Here is a 19,206-nt window from a genome sequence, read left to right on the forward strand (position 1 = left end):
GTGAAGAATTTCATTTTATCTGCACAAGAAAAGGAGGTCCAAAAGAGAGTCCAAGCCCTCTTTTTTGCAGTCTTCATAGGCCAGCTGCACACTTTTACCCAGAGTACCTGATAGGTTCTCCTAGACTCACTAGCAAAGGAAAAACCCAGTAAGGCAAAACTCAGCCTGAGAGTTCATTAGATCATTGTTGACCTTCTTGGCTCTCATTTTCATGTAAAGGTCATACATTAAGATAAGTATAGATATAAATACAGAAGGTATGTTTTGTGTGGAGGTAGAAGAGAAACCAAACTTACCTGATGTAATATGTCAGACAATGGTTCATGGCAGATAATGAATGGAAAGGAAATAACGAACAGGATTGTACAGGTATCCCCCAGACCCCCATTGGCAAGTTTGCATTTTGTCTTTTGCAAAAAAGCTTGCATTAATGCCCGTTTCTGCTAATCAAAAGAAATCAAGGAGGATTTCGCTTTTACAAAAAAAAGGTAGAAAGCAAAAAGAGCATTCAGCATGTTCTGCAGCTAGCCGCTGGTTATAGAGGCAGCACGCCTTCTATAGGGGGGTGGCAGGAGGGTGGCACCTCCAAGCACCTTTCCCAGGTGCTACAGTCAGCAAGTCAGCATCAAGCCACCATAGCTTTGAACCATGCTGTAGCATCTGTGCTTTATCTTGATTTATCTTTTTTGCATCCGTTAGGAGGATGTGTCCTAAGGTACTATGATGGGAAGTCTAGGTGGTTATTTTGGGGATCTGAGAACACTCAAAAAATTGTCCATATAAATGAATGATAATTGCTTCTTCCATTCTCTGCCATTTTGACTTATGAAAGTTTCCATAGGAATGCTTCATTTTAGGATAGTGGGGGAAATGTATAACCAGGAGAGGGCAAACATAAATTAGATGTAGTGCAAAACATTTGAGCGGGTGCAAAAATTTAAACTACACAGTGTGATCACTCTCTACATTTTTAAATATTATAATTTATTGTGGAAGATCTGCTCATTCTATACCCAGTCATGCCTGTTCACCTATAGGAAATCCCTGGAGTTAGATGAGCTCCTGTTGAGGCTCTGTATCTACAGATAAACATGAAGAGACAGTCTTGAATCACTTAAGGTTGTTTTTTTTTTTTTTTCTGTTAAATCCAGGTGACATAACTGCTAAATTTATGATACAGGCATGTTTTTAACACATTGATGAACAAAGAAATAGGTGGCGTTGGCCAGACACAAGAAGAAACCAGTGTTTTCTTCACTGAGCTAAACATAGTTGCTTTATGGGGAGTTCATTTTGCGATTGTATTCACCTTCGTCCATTACTATAATTTTATCTACCTCAGCTTCAATGCTTTACTATTTGGAGGTAGCAAAAGAGTGCTAGGGTCCATAATGTAAATGGAATTTTGAATTATCATGGTTTTAGTTCATTAGCACTGTTTTTCTCTAGGGAGCACTGCAATCTACGATTTAGTCCTATTAGAGAATTGTGGTGTGGCCCCACCTGTAAACATACTAGTGTCTTCAGATGATGGTTGCTTAATTTTCCCATCTGTGCCTTTTTTCTTGTCTTTCCTTCTGGATAAATTACTGCACTTAAGCAGGAGGCACTTTAAGGAAAGAAACAGAATGCCATTTTAAGCTGCCAGTTTGGAGTCCTTAGGGAGAGTTCACATTTAAAAATAAATAACTAAAATGCTTCACTAAATAAAGATGATAAGAGTTGTGTGGATATAAGCTCATATCATATTTATTTTCCATGACCAAATAGTTGGATATCCAATTAGGTACAAGGGGTGTATTGAATTTGTGAACTTAGCACCAAGTTATTTTTATTAAGTTTGTTGTTTGGGTGAGAGATGATGCAAAGACTGTTTTCTAGACAGAAGGACTTAATATGAAGATTTTGTGTGTGACCTTCCACATTGCACACTGTTTGAAATCCCATTGAGAACCCCCATTAGATGAGACCTTTAAATGTTTCTTACTCAGTTCTGAGGACTTCTGTTTCATTGCCCCTCCAGACCTAGAGTCATTAACTACACAGAGGCAAGAGACTTAGAGTTCTTGAGTGGTTTCAGTTTCTTGACAGAATGAAAAGCTACAGACTTTGTCTATCTGCCAAAAATAAGTCATCCATCACAGTTAAAATATGTCTAATTGTTTACATTCCCTGCAAGTAACTTCTCTGGTTTGTGCAATGCATGATAAGGTTATTATACATACAGTGCTGGTATTTATAACAAGTAGTTATAAGAACGTGACATGTAATGGCCACATTCTCAGAAGGATCCAAAAATGGATAAATCAGTTAGTTATGTGTGAGCTATAGAGCTTATTTATTATCATTAATTTCTTAAGTGAACTGACTAAACCCAATAGTGATATTTACATAGGAGGATAATGAAGATTTATTACAAAATAGTCTTTATTAATATCTCTTTTCTTGGGGTTGCAAATAAAGTTGTTCAAGGATAAATTAAATTTTGGAAAGATTTTCATTTATTTTTCTGTGTGATTTTAAAGGGAAGTTATAATAATATGCTGGTAAATACTATATCCCAACATAGAATATTATATTGGAAAATTATTTTTAAAAATCTGATTTGTGTATGTTCTTCTTATAAATATCAGTCAATATTTTTTTCTGAGAATATTGGAATTAATGTGAATTTCATTTGACTCTTACATAGGAGATTAAATATCTTGCAAAATATTGCAATATACCAAATCATGTATGTTTTGTGTTATAAAACTAAAATGAGCAAAGGGAAAATTCATTGAGTAAACTATAATTTGTCAATTCAGACAATTTTTTAAATTAATGTAACATGGATAGTTTTACTATCTTGTTTTGTATCTTTGGGTAGTAGATTATCTGAAAGAAGTTCTATTTCAAACATTTTAGAAAAGATGGAGGTATTTCTTCATATTATGAGATTCTAGGGAAAAAAAATTTCTCTAACCTTAGAAGGCTTTCAGAATTTTGGTGTTGATTATAGAAAATACATCAATGAAGAAGAGAATATGAGTGTAGGGAAAAATCCAGTGTCGATCCATGAACACTTATAGTTGAGCTTTAGATGGTAAAATAAAAATGGTAGAGAAAAAATATAAACATAGAAGAATTATTCATACCTTGGTATAATCCTGAAAGCCAACATGTAAAGTGAAGCGAGTTTTACTAAAACTTAAAAGTAATGAAAATAATTTAATTTCAGATTTCATGTGGAAATGTAACTCATGACAAGTTAGTATCGAGGATAACTCAGTGAAAGCAGAATTCTTCACTTTGACATTTGTACTTAATACCAGGAAGAAAGATATTTAGCGGAAAAATCCATGTTGATTTCTATTTTAAGGTAGACACATACTCATTACCTTTCCAAATGATCTAAAACCATTTTTTCTGGGTTGCCTGGGTGGCTCATTTGGTTGGGCAACTGCCCTGGGTTCAAGTCATGATCTCAGGGTCCTGGGATCAAGCCCAATGTCAGGTTCCTTGCTCAGCTGGGAGTCTGCTTCTCTCTTTGACCCTCCCCCATCTCGTACTCTCTCTCTCAAACACATAGGTAAAATCCTTAAAAATAAAATAATTTTTTCCTAAAATGTTTTTCCAGTTTAACTGAGGTACAATTGACAAATGAAATTGTAGGATATTTAAAATACATAATGTGATGATTTGATATACATATACTTTCTGAAAGGATTCTTCCCATTGAGTTAATTAATACATCTTTAATATATATTTTAAATGAAATGTAACGAATTGTTTTCAAAGGACTCAACTGGTCTCAGATTTGATTAGAGATGAATGAAAATATACTCCATTCAAGTTCATTGGAGGCTAGATCACTAAAACCAACTTCAAGGATCTGGAAATCTCAAAATGTAGAAGAGGGGAGGAATTTTATGAGAAGAACTTTTGGAGCAAGCTGGCGAGCACTTAGAGAGGGCCTTTTGAGGGAGGAGGGAATTTAGCCCTTAAATCCAGAATAGTGGAAGGGCCCAAGACCACTCAAGTTCTTCTCTTCAGTGAGTAGATACAGTATACTGGAATTAGACTTATGTTTGAGAAATTAAGACAGTAAAATGACTAAAATAGGATTTCATCTTCAGGCTAAGATGTAGTAGCTTATATCTGGCTAACATGTCTGTCAAAAAAGAGTTGAACAAAATTTAAAAAATAAACAAAAAACAATAAAACCTTATTTTAAAAAATATATCTGAAAGACTCACAGTCTTTAGAGAAAGAAAAAAACACAAAGGTATACTCTTTGGATGGTTTTTTAGCTCAGGGCATTTGCCAGTTACTGGTATTACAAAGAAATCCCAAAGAAGAAGTAGCTCAGAGCCTATGCCATGACATTGGGCTAGAGAGAACAGAAACAGAACAGTATTAAAGCCACCAGGGAAGACAACACTTGATGGAACAAGATTCTGGAGAAAATAGTTGTATATCCATGCACTGAGACACAATAAAGTAAAAGGAAATAAGCTACTAAAAAGGCTAAAATGGGAACCAAAGATTTATGGAGTGTCACAATGCAATGGAAACAATATAATATAGTTTTAGGCTCCATTAAGGAAGGCAGGCCATGTTGAACACCTCAGGCTTTCCGCTGAAATCCCTGATGGCTATCACAAATGAAGTAAGAGCACATCAGAGAGAGATGAGCTCTCAGTGTTTCTGAAACACAGCCTTAACTATATCTAAGAAGTCTGTCTCTATTTCCTCTGCCAGCTGGAAGCATTAGACCTCCTGACTAGAAGTCTGTAACAACATCTAGAGCCTCATTATGTGTTCATAATAAATGGCCAACATTCAATCAAAAAGACTACCAACTTTTTCCAAGATTTAAGATGAAATAACCAAAAGCTGAGAAAGAAAACAAACAGTTGAAGTGCACAGACAACTAATCCAGATACTGGAGTTACAAGATATAGAGGCTTCCATAGGTCAAAACAAAACAAAACAAAACAACAACAAAAGCTGGGGTGGAGTTTACAAAAATTAGTAAATGAAATAAAAAAATTTAATGGCTGATACAGTAGCTCATAGGTCTAGCTGAAGAGAGGATTAAAAACCTGGAGTCCAGGTCTGTAGAAAATAGATTGATGCATAAGAGAAAAAAAAAATTGTGAAAATACAGAAAAGAGCGCAAAATGTGTGGAATACTGTGTACAAGTCTCTCTGGATTTCCAAAGGGAGAATGGAGGACAAAGGCATATTTTGGAGAATTCTTAGCATATATCTCTTCAAATTGATGAATTAGATCAAGCTGTAGATAATAATTATAATGATATCATCATCATTGATGCAATTAAACATTAGTCTTTGCTTGTAGAACCTCCTTTTAATCATGAGAAAATATCAAACAGATTAAAGGATAACCTACAAAATAACTTTCTGGTACTTTTCAACAGTGTCAGGAAGGACAAGGGAAAGACTGAGAAAGTGAACTATTGGATGACTGACAACAAAAATGCAATTTAGGATCCTGGGTTGGATCCTATAAATGGAAAAAGGACGTCAGTGAAAAAACTGTTGAAATTTAAATTAGGTTTATAGTTTAGTTTATAGACTTGTACCAATGTTAATTTCCTATTTTTGACATGGCTCTGTGGGTAAAAAATATGTTAACATTAGGATGAGCTGGCTAAAAGACCTATGGGAATTCTGTACTATTTTTGCAACTTTTCTCTAAGTCTGAAAACATTTCAAACTAAGAAGTTTTTAAGTTATAATATATATGATTGAATGTTATACTATATTTTTACCATGTTGAATACCACAATTTTTTTAGCACAGTCTACCAGATGAATTCATTTTGTGTATATCTTTAAATAAAGCTTCTCTTTTTATCTCTGTTTACATGAGGAGTATCCCAAATTTGTCATAATAAGTAGTTAAATAACTGCTACCCTTTGCAAATAATCCCTAAATAAATAGTTTTTTTTTTTAATATGGTGTAACTAATATATATGACAGAAATAAATACTGGAGAGACTGAGCTGATATTATCACTGTAATATAAAAATTTAAAAAATAGCAGCATCAATATTCTTATTAGTTTTATAAATAACATTTAAGTTTATATTTATAAATTTATACTAATAAAGTGGCAGTCATATTAATTTTATATTTATCAGGATTTCATTAGCAAAAGGCACGTTACTTCTATAAAAACTTGTAAAGCACTGCACAAAAGTAGGGAGTACATGTATGACAGGGATTCTACCTGTAGTCCCTAAAAGAGTGCTTGATAACATTTATTTGATCAGTAAGTGGATAGACTAATCTGTGTAATTAACACGCATAGATAAGCCTGCCCTATATTTGGTTCTATTTAATTTCTTGAGGAATAGCACGCTTCATACTCACATATTAAATAAGCAATTTCGTGAAATGCTACATAACTTCTTGGTTATAAAACTAAATGATTAAATGGCTTCCATAAACATGTATAAAATCATCTCAATTTCAGCTATCATTTTGGCACAGATTTGAGACTAATATCTGCTTCAAATTAGGATAATCTTATTAAGAGCTAAATCAGAATGCTACCGATCTCTATTACAGACCACTTAAAAATATGGAGAAGAATAGCCAGAATTACCACAACTACTGAATCAGCGTAATCTTAAAAGTCGGCAGTGCTATATTCTGGAATGAAAAAATACAGACTTTGGAATGTTATTGGAGGAAGATAATTGAATATTTGAAGGTACAAAGCATGCACTTGGTGGAAGTTGTACCAAGGATGGAAGGAGTGAAAGGCAGCTACATGGAAGTAAAATTTTTTTCTAGAAACTTAGTCTGACAGTAATATGCTTGTCTGACATGTGGTACGCTTCAGTCATGCAAAAATACACAAAGGTCGTTTTCCCCAGCACGTGTCTAGTCTACAAGACAATCCACAAATGCACTGAGGTCTCCTAGCAAAATGAAGGAAGAAAGAAAAAAGTTTTCAGTGTTTAGTTTCCTAGCAAATGCCTTGCAGTGACTTGAAGTTTGGGTCCTTTTGATTAAACATGGCTGTGTTATGCCAATAATGAATGTGAGCAAACCCAGAGTTTGGATGTAGATTTTTGTTATTGGTAAGGACTTTTTGGGTCCCCAAGAAAGAATGGTATATAACTTAATACCTAACCAATTATTTCACCCCTGCTTTTTAGTAATTTTTAGATAATTCTTCAAGTAACTTTTCAGGGCTTACAGGAAACATCTTTGTCAGTATTTTTGTGGTAATTACATGGGATGTAATTTCTCTTTGATAAGAAGCTTCACACACACACACACACAAAATGCTTCTTTAAAAAAAAATCTTCTCTCTTAACCTATAATCATAGATATTTTTGTTTTTCTTTTTTTTTTAATAAGATTTTATTTATTTATTTGACAGACAGAGATCACAAGTAGGCAGAGAGGCAGGCAGAGAGAGAGAGGGAAGCAGGCTCTCCTCTGTGCAGAGAGCCCAATGCGGGGCTCGATCCCAGGACCCTGGGATCATGACCTGAGCTGAAGGCAGAGGCTTTAACCCACTGAGCCACCCAGGCGCCCCTATTTTTGTTTTTCTTAAAGAAACACACTGATGGACTTGAAAAATAAATAGTCTGTCCAGAAATCACAGGGCCAGTGTTTCTTATAATTGATTCATGGAGAAACGATTAATCACTGATAACCAAAAGTACTCGCTGCGGAAAATTCTCCTTCCTCCCTTCCTCCTTCCTTTCTTCTTTTCTTCCTGCCTTCCTGCCTATCTTTCTTCTTTCTCCTTTTTCTTTCTTTTTAGTCTTATAAGTAAAAACGGATTATTTCCCATTTTATTCAAATTAGTCCATGTTGGTAAGGACAATACAAGCCCACATATTTTCCAAGACACAGATACTTTTAGATCTGTTGTTGTTGTTGTTGTTGCTATATTTTTACTATAATGAATCTTAAAGGAAATAATATACTGAGGTGACTTCTCTGGGTCCTCCATGGCCCCAGCCTGAAGACTACCTGCTTATTTAACACACTGTCCCCTTTAGCGTCATTCCCTTTGCAGCTGCTGGTCAGCTGTAGAGGGGGAAAATACCTGAATCTATCCTAGATTCTGTGTTGGAGACAGCTGGAATTTGACAAGGTCAGTCGGACACAAAGCTGTGTGATTTCCAAATAAAGCAGCAAGCTGGATCTTCTTCTGGCCACCCTTGTGCTTTCCTGCTAGGGATGAAATGACTGGCAAGTACCAGTTTGGGCTCCAGAAGTAACTCTAACATTTAAGAAATGAGTCTGACCACTTATCCTTTTTTTTTCCTTTTTTTTAAAGTAATTTTTAGACTTTTAAAGTTAGTAATTTGTCATTTGTAAATAACATCCTCACAAGGCTCTGGGTCAAAAATTATTATTCTACCAGGAGTGTTGACTAAGTAAACACTGTTGTTAATAATATTAAAATTGTCAAATGCCCACCTGCCCAAGCCTATAATTTTATTATATGTATTATTATATCTGGCATATATTATATATAACATATTATATACACTATAATATAAAAATAAAAATAATACAAAATATAAAATAAATATATTTTATATTTATATTTATCTAAATAAATAAAAGTAATATAAAAATTATAATTTGGGGGGGTGGGAAAAAAGCAGACAATGGAGGTTTCAGTCATTTTACTCTTGGCAGTGCCCATCAGGAGGGAAGGATTTGCTGATATAAATTAGAGCAGGTTGGTAAATTATGTATATGTCTTTAGAAACATGTTTTGTAGCTTTAATTTCACTACCTTCATATTCAGTTTCATGCTATACATGGTCTGTCGAGATGGATTTCACAGTAATTAGGCGAGTTGATGGTTTCAGGATTTGCATCATGGTGTATTTCACAAGCCTATCAAATCTTGTAGTGTTTCATTGATAACTGTCATCACCCTGCAAAGCTGACCCCACTCACCTGCTGGTTTCATCAGACGCCCAGTTCCACTGTAGCACCAGGATATTTGTAAGAGATTCATAGTCTTAGGAGAGAAGGAACTACATGACCCTGAAGAGCTTGTTTATATAATATTCTACCAAGTGTATGCATTTATTGTTATTTTGCATTTTCTCCCACCAGAAAACAAAACATATTCATCACTTTGAGGAAATGTATAAATGAAACTACCCCCAAAGTCTCCAACAAATGTTTTATTATGGAATTTGTAAAAGGGTTTACCTAGTAAATCATAGTGAGTTACTGATAGATTACTATATCATATCCTAACTACTTGAAGGGATGTAGGCAAGCCAGAGAGTAGAAGGAGTCATGGGCAAATCCATCTTTTTTATTTATTTATTTATCTTTAAAAGATCATTTATTTATTTATTTATTTGCCAGAGAGTGAGATCACACATAGGCAGAGAGGCAGGCAGAGAGAGAGGTAGAATCAGGCTTCCCAATGAGCAGAGAGCCCAACGTGGGGCTCAATCCCAGGACCCTGAGACCATGACCTGAGCTGAAGCCAGAGCCTCAACCCACTAAGCCACCCAGGCACCCCAACAAGTCCATCTTTTGGTTGGCCTTGGGAGCATGAGTTTTGCCACACAATTTGGCACTGGACTATAAGCTGCCTCTCATATTACCTAAGTGTGGCATGTATGTTTGTTCTATCTCAAAAAATCCCTGCTTTCTAAACAGTCTATGTTTTTAGTATGGTGTCAGTTAAGCACTTAAGCTCTTGCTTATGGCAAAAGAAAAGGAATTTTTCATCGAGAATTGGCTGGCTGGCTGGCTATCCATCCATTGACACATCCATCAACCCATCAGTCCACCTATTCACCCTCCCTCCCAAACCTTCCTCCCTCCATCATCCATCCACCCACCCATTCACCTCCCTATCCATCCATCCATCTACCTGCCCATCCACCTCTATCCATCCATCCAACTCCATCCACCTATCTATGAATTCATCTATCCAGACATTCATGAATGAACTATGGCACTTGAAAATAAGACAAAAAACAATAACACCCCCCAAAACAAAAAACACAAAAAACAACACAAACAAAACAGTTTTTATATATTTGAAGACAGAACCATTGGGAAGTTTAATAAAAAATTTAATTCCCGGTTCTCACTTAAAAAATTATGGTGATTTTTTATGGTCTGAGGTAGTACCTAAGAATCTATATTTAATAAATTTCTCTGCAATTTAATTGCAAGTGCTTTTTCTACCCATGTTGGAAAACACTGACTTGGAGAGTCTGTATTAAAGATGATTCTGGTGGGGCGCCTGGGTGGCTCAGTTGGTTGGACGACTGCCTTTGGCTCAGGTCATGATCCTGGAGTCCCGGGATCGAGTCCCACATCAGGCTCCCAGCTCCATGGGGAGTCTGCTTCTCCCTCTGACCTTCTCCTCGCTCATGTTCTCTCTCACTGTCTCTCTCTCAAATAAATAAATAAAATCTTAAAAAAAAAAAAGATGATTCTGGTTTTCACAGTTTATCAATTTCTTTGCTATTCAACTGATACTTCCAGAAATGGTGGTCTATAATAAAGTATTTGCAACGTAAGTATTTGATTCTGGCAATTTGAAACCCAAGCCTATCCCAGAAGGGCATTATTAGCCTGCTATGAACCCAGCATTTATTCCTGCTTTCTTTTTTATTGACTCTTGCTTGACCTACTCAGAAGTAACTATTATTTGGGTCCACTGAGGCCCCAGGCTGTTACGTATTTAGCACTTCCTTCTCCAGCTTTAAGCCAGTCAGCTTGGTTGAGCTATATAAAAAGCATTTGAACAGCAGTGTTTCTTTCTGGTTGTTTATTTAACTGCATATTAGTTCACTGTTGCTTGCTGGATTGTTTTCTTCTTTGCCTGACGGAAAGGGTAAGATACCTGCTTCTTTTGCTCCATGTTGTGTACAGCCTTCAACGAAAATTATTCAGCAGATTTTGCTCTGTCAACCTTCCCTTATTTTAAAAACTTTCTTTACCTGTAGACCTTTGTATTTTTTAGGATTTTACTCTGATTTGTCTGAGATTTCTGTTTTAGTCGTAATATACCAAATGGTATATGGGAATGTGATTTATAGAGTCCTATAAGAATCTGAATGGGGCGCCTGGGTGGCTCAGTGGGTTAAAGCCTCTGCCTTCGGCTCAGGTCATGATCCCAGGGTCCTGGGATGGAGCCCTGCATCGGGCTCTCTGCTCAACAGGGAGCCTGCTCCCCCTTCTCTCTGCCTGCCTTTCTGCCTACTTGTGATCTCTGTCTGTCAAATAAATAAATAAAATCTTTAAAAAAAAAAAAAGAATCTGAATGGTTGGGGTGCCTGGGTGGCTCAGTCCGTTAGGTATCAAACTCTTGATCTTAGCTCAGGTCTTGATCTCAGGTGTTGACCTCAGGGTCTTGATTTCAAGCCCCACATTGGACTCTGTGCTGGATAAGGAAAAACTACTTTAAAAAAATCTGAATGGTTTATAGGATTTATTTAAGATTCCTCCCAATCTGACATGTACTTCTTTTTCTGTAGTTTGTGTGTGTGTATGCGTGTGTGTGTATGCATGTGTGTGGATATATGTAGGCTTGCCTGCTTTCATTTCCTGTCAGTTCCTGAAGGAGAAATAACATCATTTAATTACTGGCCATTTAAATTAGTGGTAATTTTGTACAGCCATATAAGCTGACACAGAGTTATTATTTCAAATACATTATTTCATCTTCCTCATGAATGTATTTATATTAGTCAGAGTAGGAGTGAGTCCTGAATTTTGGTGAGAGTTTGTGTGAACCCATTGCCTATTTCCAACAATTTGTGTTCATTTTACTGCCTGTCTTCTCCAACTCATACTCTACTGTCTATTCCAATCGCAAATACCTCAGAAAACTATTAAATAGTCTAAAGAGATAAAAGGTAGACCTGAATCCCCACTTCTGTTTGCCCTTTGGATAATCCAGTTTAGATTCTTACATTACAACTGAGTGAGTCTCAAAAATGCAATTCTGATCATGGTGCTTCCTATCTTCACATTCCTTCAATGGCACTATTTTGATTATAAGATAGGAAACTCCAACATGACAAATTTGTCTTGCTGATCTTATTGCTCCTTATTTACTGAGCCTCACATCCTGCTATTCCCACAAACTATGCTTAGCCCCTAACGGTCTATATTGTTATCATTGTTGTGCTTGCCCATGATTGTCCCTCAGCTTAGAAGTCACTCCCCAGCTTGCCCACCCAAGGGTTATTTAAGAAAGTCTAAGTGCGAGCTCTTCTTAAGAAGGAGCTGTGAAACTCTTGTTCTGTATTCCTGGCTCTCATAATTTCCCTGTGTCATCCTTTATCATAAAAGGTGTTTCATGGCATTAAAATCCTTATTTGTCTCATCTGTTCCTTTTTGTGGAAAAAAAAAATGACTTCATTTTGCTCATTTAAAAAATCTTTGTGCCTAGCCAAGTATCTTATAGGAAATAAATGCTGATTTAAGAAATAGATATTTGCATATGGTAAGGAAGACAGAATATAACACATTGGCATATTTATCTTCATTGGCCTCAATTATATTTGATATAAACCCTATTTCACTTGCCAAATTATTTGATGCTAAAGATTTTGTGTTTTTATGCTTTGTTGAAGAGTCGAGGTCTAAATTCTATCTCTTAAATATATCTTATATTAACATTCTCCTACCTGTCTCTTGTCATTACCTCAGGAAGCAATTTAAATATAATCTCATAAATCAAACTTGACCTCACCTTACCACAAACCTCACCTATAGGACAGTTAAATCATTGGAAAAATCATGTATGTTTATCCTCTTTCTCCATGTGGAAATGGCAATTTTGAGTCTGCTTTGATCATTTTTTCTTATCCCGGTGTTTACGAAGATTTCAGATGTTGTTACATTTTGATATTCCTGATGTGAGATGATATACCATTCTTTCTATCTTGATCTTTTCCTGCCTGCTTTCCCTTTGGCTAACCTCCCCTTTGCTTGCCTAACCCAAAGGCTTAGGTCACATGTCTGTTGAAATAGCACTTTTTTTTTAATTTTAAAGAATTTATTTCTTTATCTGAAAGAGAGTATGAGAGAGAGAGAGAGCATGCAGGGCCAGAGGGAGGGGCAGAGTTAGAGGCAGACTCCCCACTGAGCAGGGAGCCTGATGTGGGGCTTGATCCCAGGACACTGGGATCATGATCTGAGCCAAAGGCAGACACTTAACCAACTGAGCAACCCAGTGCCCCTGAAATAGCACTTATTTGAGGAAGAATTTCTTTTGCCCGATGCAGGGCTCCATCCCAGAACCCTGAGATCATGACCCGAGGTGAAGGCAGAGGCTTTAACACACTGAGCCACCCAGGAGCCCCCTTGAAGAAGAATTTCTTGATTGAAGATGGAATGTCATGACTTTAACTTAAGCCCTGCTTTTGCCCCATCAGATCACTTATGGTTTTGTAACATAGTAGTATATTCACTTCTCTTTTTTTGTCCCTGAAGTATAAAAGTGTTGAGAACAGATGCTGTTAAATCCATCCACATAGAAATGTGCCTGAACAATAAATTTTATTAAGTTAAAACGTATCTATGTTAAAGAGAACTGAAATTGTTTTTGAAAAATAAGCTTACTTTTCTTGAAATATCCATCTACAAAGATTCAACTTAGAACCTTCAAAAGTAAGTTTGGAATTACTGTTTTACAATTTGGTATAAACTTTGGGATGGGTAAAACAAAGCTAAGCTATGTTATCTTCATGTATCTCATAGGACACTGTTAAGTTGCTTTCTTATGCCAGGAAGCTTCAACAGCGTTATTGTTTGCTTCTTTTTGAGAACTCCTGAGCCATCCAGAAGTCACTGAATCAGAAGATGCTTAGGGAAGGTCACTGTCAGCTTCTTGGTGATCCAGCAGTTGCTGGTGTGCTGATGAGTGAGGGTACAACTATGTTTGAGTGAGAGGCACAGCCAAGTGGAGAGGTAACTGTCTGGCTGCAGAACAGGCAGGAGAAATCACTAGTAAAATATAGATAAGCCAGAATAAACCCTTTAGGGGTGTAAGGCAGATTCACTCAGAATTAATTAAGGATGACAGGAGAGACACAAGCTTAGTCCGTGTCTAATGTAGCACTTGGCCTTATTGTGTTATATGTCAGATGCTCTGGCTCTTGGCTTCCCATTACTTGAGGACCCACAGATTTTCCCTTTCAATATGTGGGGAGCTATACAATAAGTGAGCAGCAGAGTCCAAATGCATTTTGTTCCCATGAACACCTTGGATATTGGGAGTTTGGTCCTCCTTCCCCAAACTTCTCTAAAATCTCAGAATCCCATATCAATAGGGAACCAGTGTTATCTAAAGGAGTTTATTCATTGACTTGTGAGTTAGTTGCTGAGCTATCTGACAGATTCTAAAATTACAGAAGCATGCTTCTCTCCTTTTCCAATAAGTGAGTAAGTAGCTATTGAACTAATTGGTACTTGAAGAAATCTGAATTCTCACATTTCAGGATATGCCTCTTAAAATGGTTTTCCTAAAAACCTTCTCTTATGTACTCTTTTTGGAAATGATATTTAGAAAATATGCTCATGGAAATGACATAGTGCACACCATGCCAATCCTTGCCATAGCTGTTTACTGATGTTTAATGAACTCACATTTATTTATAGCCCATCCGTCTTTTCTCCTTGCCAGGACATAGTGTTGTTTTCGTTTTATCCAGGTGCTTTTCCTTTTAATGTTCAGCGCGTTGTCAACCCTACCTTATCTGAAGTAAATGATGTTACTGGCTTTCCTAGGGGAACACAGTAAATATCAGTAGGTAAATAGAAGCACTGGTAACTTCTGCAGTGCCATCTTTATCTCTGTCACCATTATGGTGATGGAAAGCATGCAAAGCCTGCCGGTCCATTCCATCTCTCTGACTGTATCCCTTGCACTTGGGGGAATGTGACTCATGTTTAACTGCACATGAGTTCTAATTACTTTTGAAATACTGCAGCATCAAGTGAAGATATACTTTCAATACTCAGCAGTGCTCAGAGGCCCAATAACCATAAGCAGCATCACTGATAGTCTTTCATCTATTTATCCATTCATGAATGTCTCAAGCTTAAATAAGAAGAGTCTATCTTTTAGGGAGTCCAGCAAGTGTTCCCATGTGGAAAGGCCTCTTGTTCTAACCTATGAATGATGAGTGGAAATAAAGTTGGATAAGAGGAAAGGGGAACCTTCCAAATGGTGGGTACACCAAAACTACTTTAATGTGGAGGAATACGTCAGGGACAAGGGGCAGAGAGGAGGTTGCATGGCTAGAGTGAACAGGTTGAGTGGGGAGCATTCGAGATGGTGCTACAGAGATAGGGCGGGGTCATATTGTGCAAAAGCATATTAGCAATGTCGGCGATCTTTTTATCCCCAAAGCAAGGAGAAGTGTCTGAATGTTTTAAGGAGTTTGAGTGTGTTTCTTTATGAGGCATGTGTGTCTTTTTGGGTGTTTCCATGTAGTATTGTTATACCCATGGCATGTGCATCTCTGCCTACATCTGTGTTTCACTGAGCCTATGTGTTTGTGTGAGTGGCATAATCACATTAACCTATTTAACAAATACTTAGGCATTTAGTAAGTGTTTATTACTGTTCTGTGTGCTAGAATGAGATCTGTGTAAGACATGCAAGATCTTTGATTTCATGGAAACATATTCTCATAGGAAAAGCCAAAAAAAATAGTTAAGAAATGATACAATGATATAGTGATATAATGTCACGTAATGACATGTGTTATAAAGAACATTAAGTAGAGTAAAGGGATAAAGAATGACCAGCCATGTTGATCTTGAAAACCAAGGTTAGCAGATTTGCTATGGGACAATGTGGGGAAGAGCATTCCATCTTGAGAAGAGTAGGTGAAAGGCTTCAAGGAAGATATGGGCTTAGGGTGTTTAAAGAATAGTGAAAAGCCTATGGAAGAGATACCATGATAGGACAGGAGCCAATATGGGTTGGTAAAGGTAGTCTCGGCTTAGAACTAGAGAACTAGCATATTTAAAAGTGTCTTCCCACCATGAAGCGTGGGTCACAGATTATGACTATCAGGAGGATAAAAGGGTAGAAGCAAGGATAGAAGGATAGTGGCTTGTAGAGGAGAATCAGATTCTAGACATACTTTTGAAGGGGGAACCAATAAGGCTTGCAGATGGATTAGCTGTAGGATGTAGGTAGGGTGAAGACAGGTAGAAAACTGATCTTTTTTAGGCCTGTGTAACTGGATAAATGGTGGGGTTATACACTGAGATGGAAAACATGGAGAGAAGAATGGGTCTGAGGAGGGACAACTGAGTGGCTCAGTTGGTTAAGCATCCAACTCTTGGTTTGAGCTCAGGTCCTGGTCTCGTTTGTGAGATCGGCTGTGTATCTGGCTCTATGCTCAGCAGAGAGTCTGCTTGAGATTCTCTCCTTCTGCCCCTCCCCTAACTTGCACATGTGCTCTCTCTCTCTCTCTAAAATAAATAAATCTAGGAGTACCTGGTTGGCTCAGTCCCTTAAGCATCTGCCTTCATCTCAGATCATGATCCCAGGGCCCTGGGATCAAGTCCCACATCAGTCTCCATGCTCAGCAGAAAGCCTGCTTCTCCCTCTGCCTCTGCAGCTCCCCTGTACTCCTCTCCCTGTTTGTGCATGCTCTCTCTCTCTTTCCTTCTCTCTCTCAACAAATAAGTAAAATCTTTAAAAATAAATAAAACTAAATAAATCTTCTTTAAAAAAGAAGAATGGGTCTAAGGAGAAATTAAGTATTCTGTCATATTGTATGTGGGTATTTTATCATGTTAAAAGGCATTCAGGGGCGCCTGGGTGGCTCAATGGGTTAAGCCTCTGCGGCTCAGGTCATGAGCCCAGGGTCCTGGGATTGAGCCCCACATCAGGCTCTCTGCTCAGCAGGGAGCCTGCTTCCCCCCCCCCCCGCCCGCCGCCTGCCTCTCTGCCTACTTATGATGTTTGTCAAATAAATGAACAAAATCTTTAAAAATAGAGGCATTCAGACACACCTTTGCGATATCCAAGTAGAGATTAGATTATGAAATTGTGAGTATGGTTTGCATTTAGAAAATATCACCCTGCCTTTGATATAGAACAGATTGTAAGGGAAGTGTTCTTCCTTCCCACCCTACTCTTAGTAACCATACTGTAGTCAGAGTGTGATTTAAATACACATACTTAAAGGAGGAGGTGGTAGAAGGCGGTGATGTAGTAATAGTGAGGAGTTCCAAACACAACTTGGGTTTCATAGTGGAGTGGTATTGGCTGCCAGCCAAACTAATTTGGTCCTGATTTCCTGATGGGGGAGGAAAATGAGACATCCTCCTCTTTCCATTCAGCTTCATAACTCCTTCACTGCACATCATGTGAGACTGCAGACTGTGGCATACAAGACTTCAGGTTAGATCCAACGAGACATGAGGTAGTTGATGTCATTTGGTATTGAGCAAACTGAGCATTTTGCTCCTACCCTCCTGATTAATAAAAAGTCTGCTGTCCAATATAACAGCCACTAGCCACATACAGGTATTTAAATTTAATTTAGATCAAAATTAACTGTTAGAAATTCAATTCTTCAGTAACATATTTGATGTGCTTGATAGCTGTGTGAGACAAGTGGCTACCATACTGGACAAGGCAGACACAGAATTGTTTCTATCGTCATAGAAAGTTCTTTGGACAGCTCTGGTGTTGAGAGAAATAAATTGGACAATAAGCAGATTTCAGTCTTTTCAGTTCAACTGTATGCCTACATTACATGCAAATGTTTCTTTTGCATGTAGAATCCTGTCTCGATTCAGACCTAAGTGGGAGCTTATGACAGGTACTAACCAGTAACTTGAAACCATATATCCCTGTATTTTTCCTATAGGGGTTTGACCTTTAAAGTACAAACTGCACGGGCGCGCGCGCACACACACACACACGTCATTTAATAAAACAACAAATCATTGCTCTTCCAAAGTAAGGCCTGGGAACATGGCTCCTGCATCAGTTCAAAGAAACACAATGAAAGCTAGAGCTGGTCAAAGCTTGTCCCTTCTAATAGGTTCTCAGAAATGTACTTTCTATTCCTTTTGTCCCAGTTTGATGAAGCTTTGCTACTACAGAAAATTATGTAAGTTGTAAACAAAGAGCTACATCATTATGAGCAGAACCTAATGTAATATCAGCCTTTAATGGTCTTTTATAAACCGTGTATGAACAGCAGTGCCTTACAGAAAACCAGCACAATTGATCTAAAGAAAACTCCTTCATTCTGCACACTAACTAGTACCAGAATAAAGAACACGCTGGCAAACAATGAATTGTATTGAAATAGAAAAATATGTGAAGCAAGGCTGCCAAATTATTTATCTTTCATTAAAGGAGAAAATCACACATAATTATCCCTGGTAAATGAGCATGTTTGTGAAAGTTTGCATTGGGCTCAGAAATAATAACCATAAAAAATTCTCCATTTAATCAAGTTAAAATAACTGTCTGTTTTTATGTAAATTTTAGGAAAGGGACTTCTGAGCAAAGAATGCATTGAAAAGGGAGCAAAAATAGCCGTCTGAGTCCTGCTTGATCATCAGTAGAGAAGAATCAACGTGGATTTTCACAGGCAAGTGGAGGAGCTCATCCAGGGTGAAGGTAGGGTTCTATCCCTGTAACTTCATTACTGAGCAATTACAATGTGTAGCTTTATAATTCATGCATCAGCAAGTAACAGTCGAATGGGTTTTAGCTAGAGAGACTTGGAACCCCATGCCCAGAAAGGAAGCGGTTATGTAACACTTTGTGATTTTACTTATTTGTATTTGCATGTGTGTGTGTGCATGTCTTGCAAAATTAAATAGGACATGCCAGACAAAGATCCCAAAGAAGAATTTGCATTTTGGCGAGGAGATAATATGCAGGTGTCATCTCGTTTTTGTAGTCAGGAGCAAAAGTCTCAGCCAACCAACCTGAGACCTTTCAAATTTTAGTACAGCATTGCTTTTGGTTCTAAAGATAAGCTTATGACTATTCAGGAAACAAGGGCATGCCAAATCAAGTTTCCTTTGCTGTTTTAGAGAAACTCCCAAGTCTTATTTGTTTAGTTTTTAGTTTTTATTTTTTTTTAGGGGTAAACTTCTCAGTCTGTAAAATATTCCTGGCAGAAGTTCTGAGTAGACATCTCCTAATATTTTCATTGATGAAGCTTGTCACCC

At 37.3% G+C, this 19,206-nt stretch overlaps 1 long non-coding RNA gene across 1 annotated transcript in view; it reads left to right on the plus strand.

The window, feature by feature from the left end:
* LOC123388889 overlaps window positions 1-18,643 on the plus strand; it is a 367,744-nt gene extending 349,101 nt beyond the window's left edge. Inside the window, exon 3 of the long non-coding RNA XR_006603413.1 lies at window positions 18,515-18,643. This is a non-coding gene — a long non-coding RNA (uncharacterized LOC123388889). The remainder of the gene's footprint in view (window positions 1-18,514) is intronic.
* The last annotated feature ends 563 nt before the right edge of the window (window positions 18,644-19,206 follow it).

This window comes from Mustela putorius, unplaced genomic scaffold, assembly GCF_011764305.1.
Source record: "Mustela putorius furo isolate JIRA1106 unplaced genomic scaffold, ASM1176430v1.1 tig00003923_pilon_pilon_pilon, whole genome shotgun sequence".
NCBI lineage: Eukaryota > Metazoa > Chordata > Mammalia > Carnivora > Mustelidae > Mustela > Mustela putorius.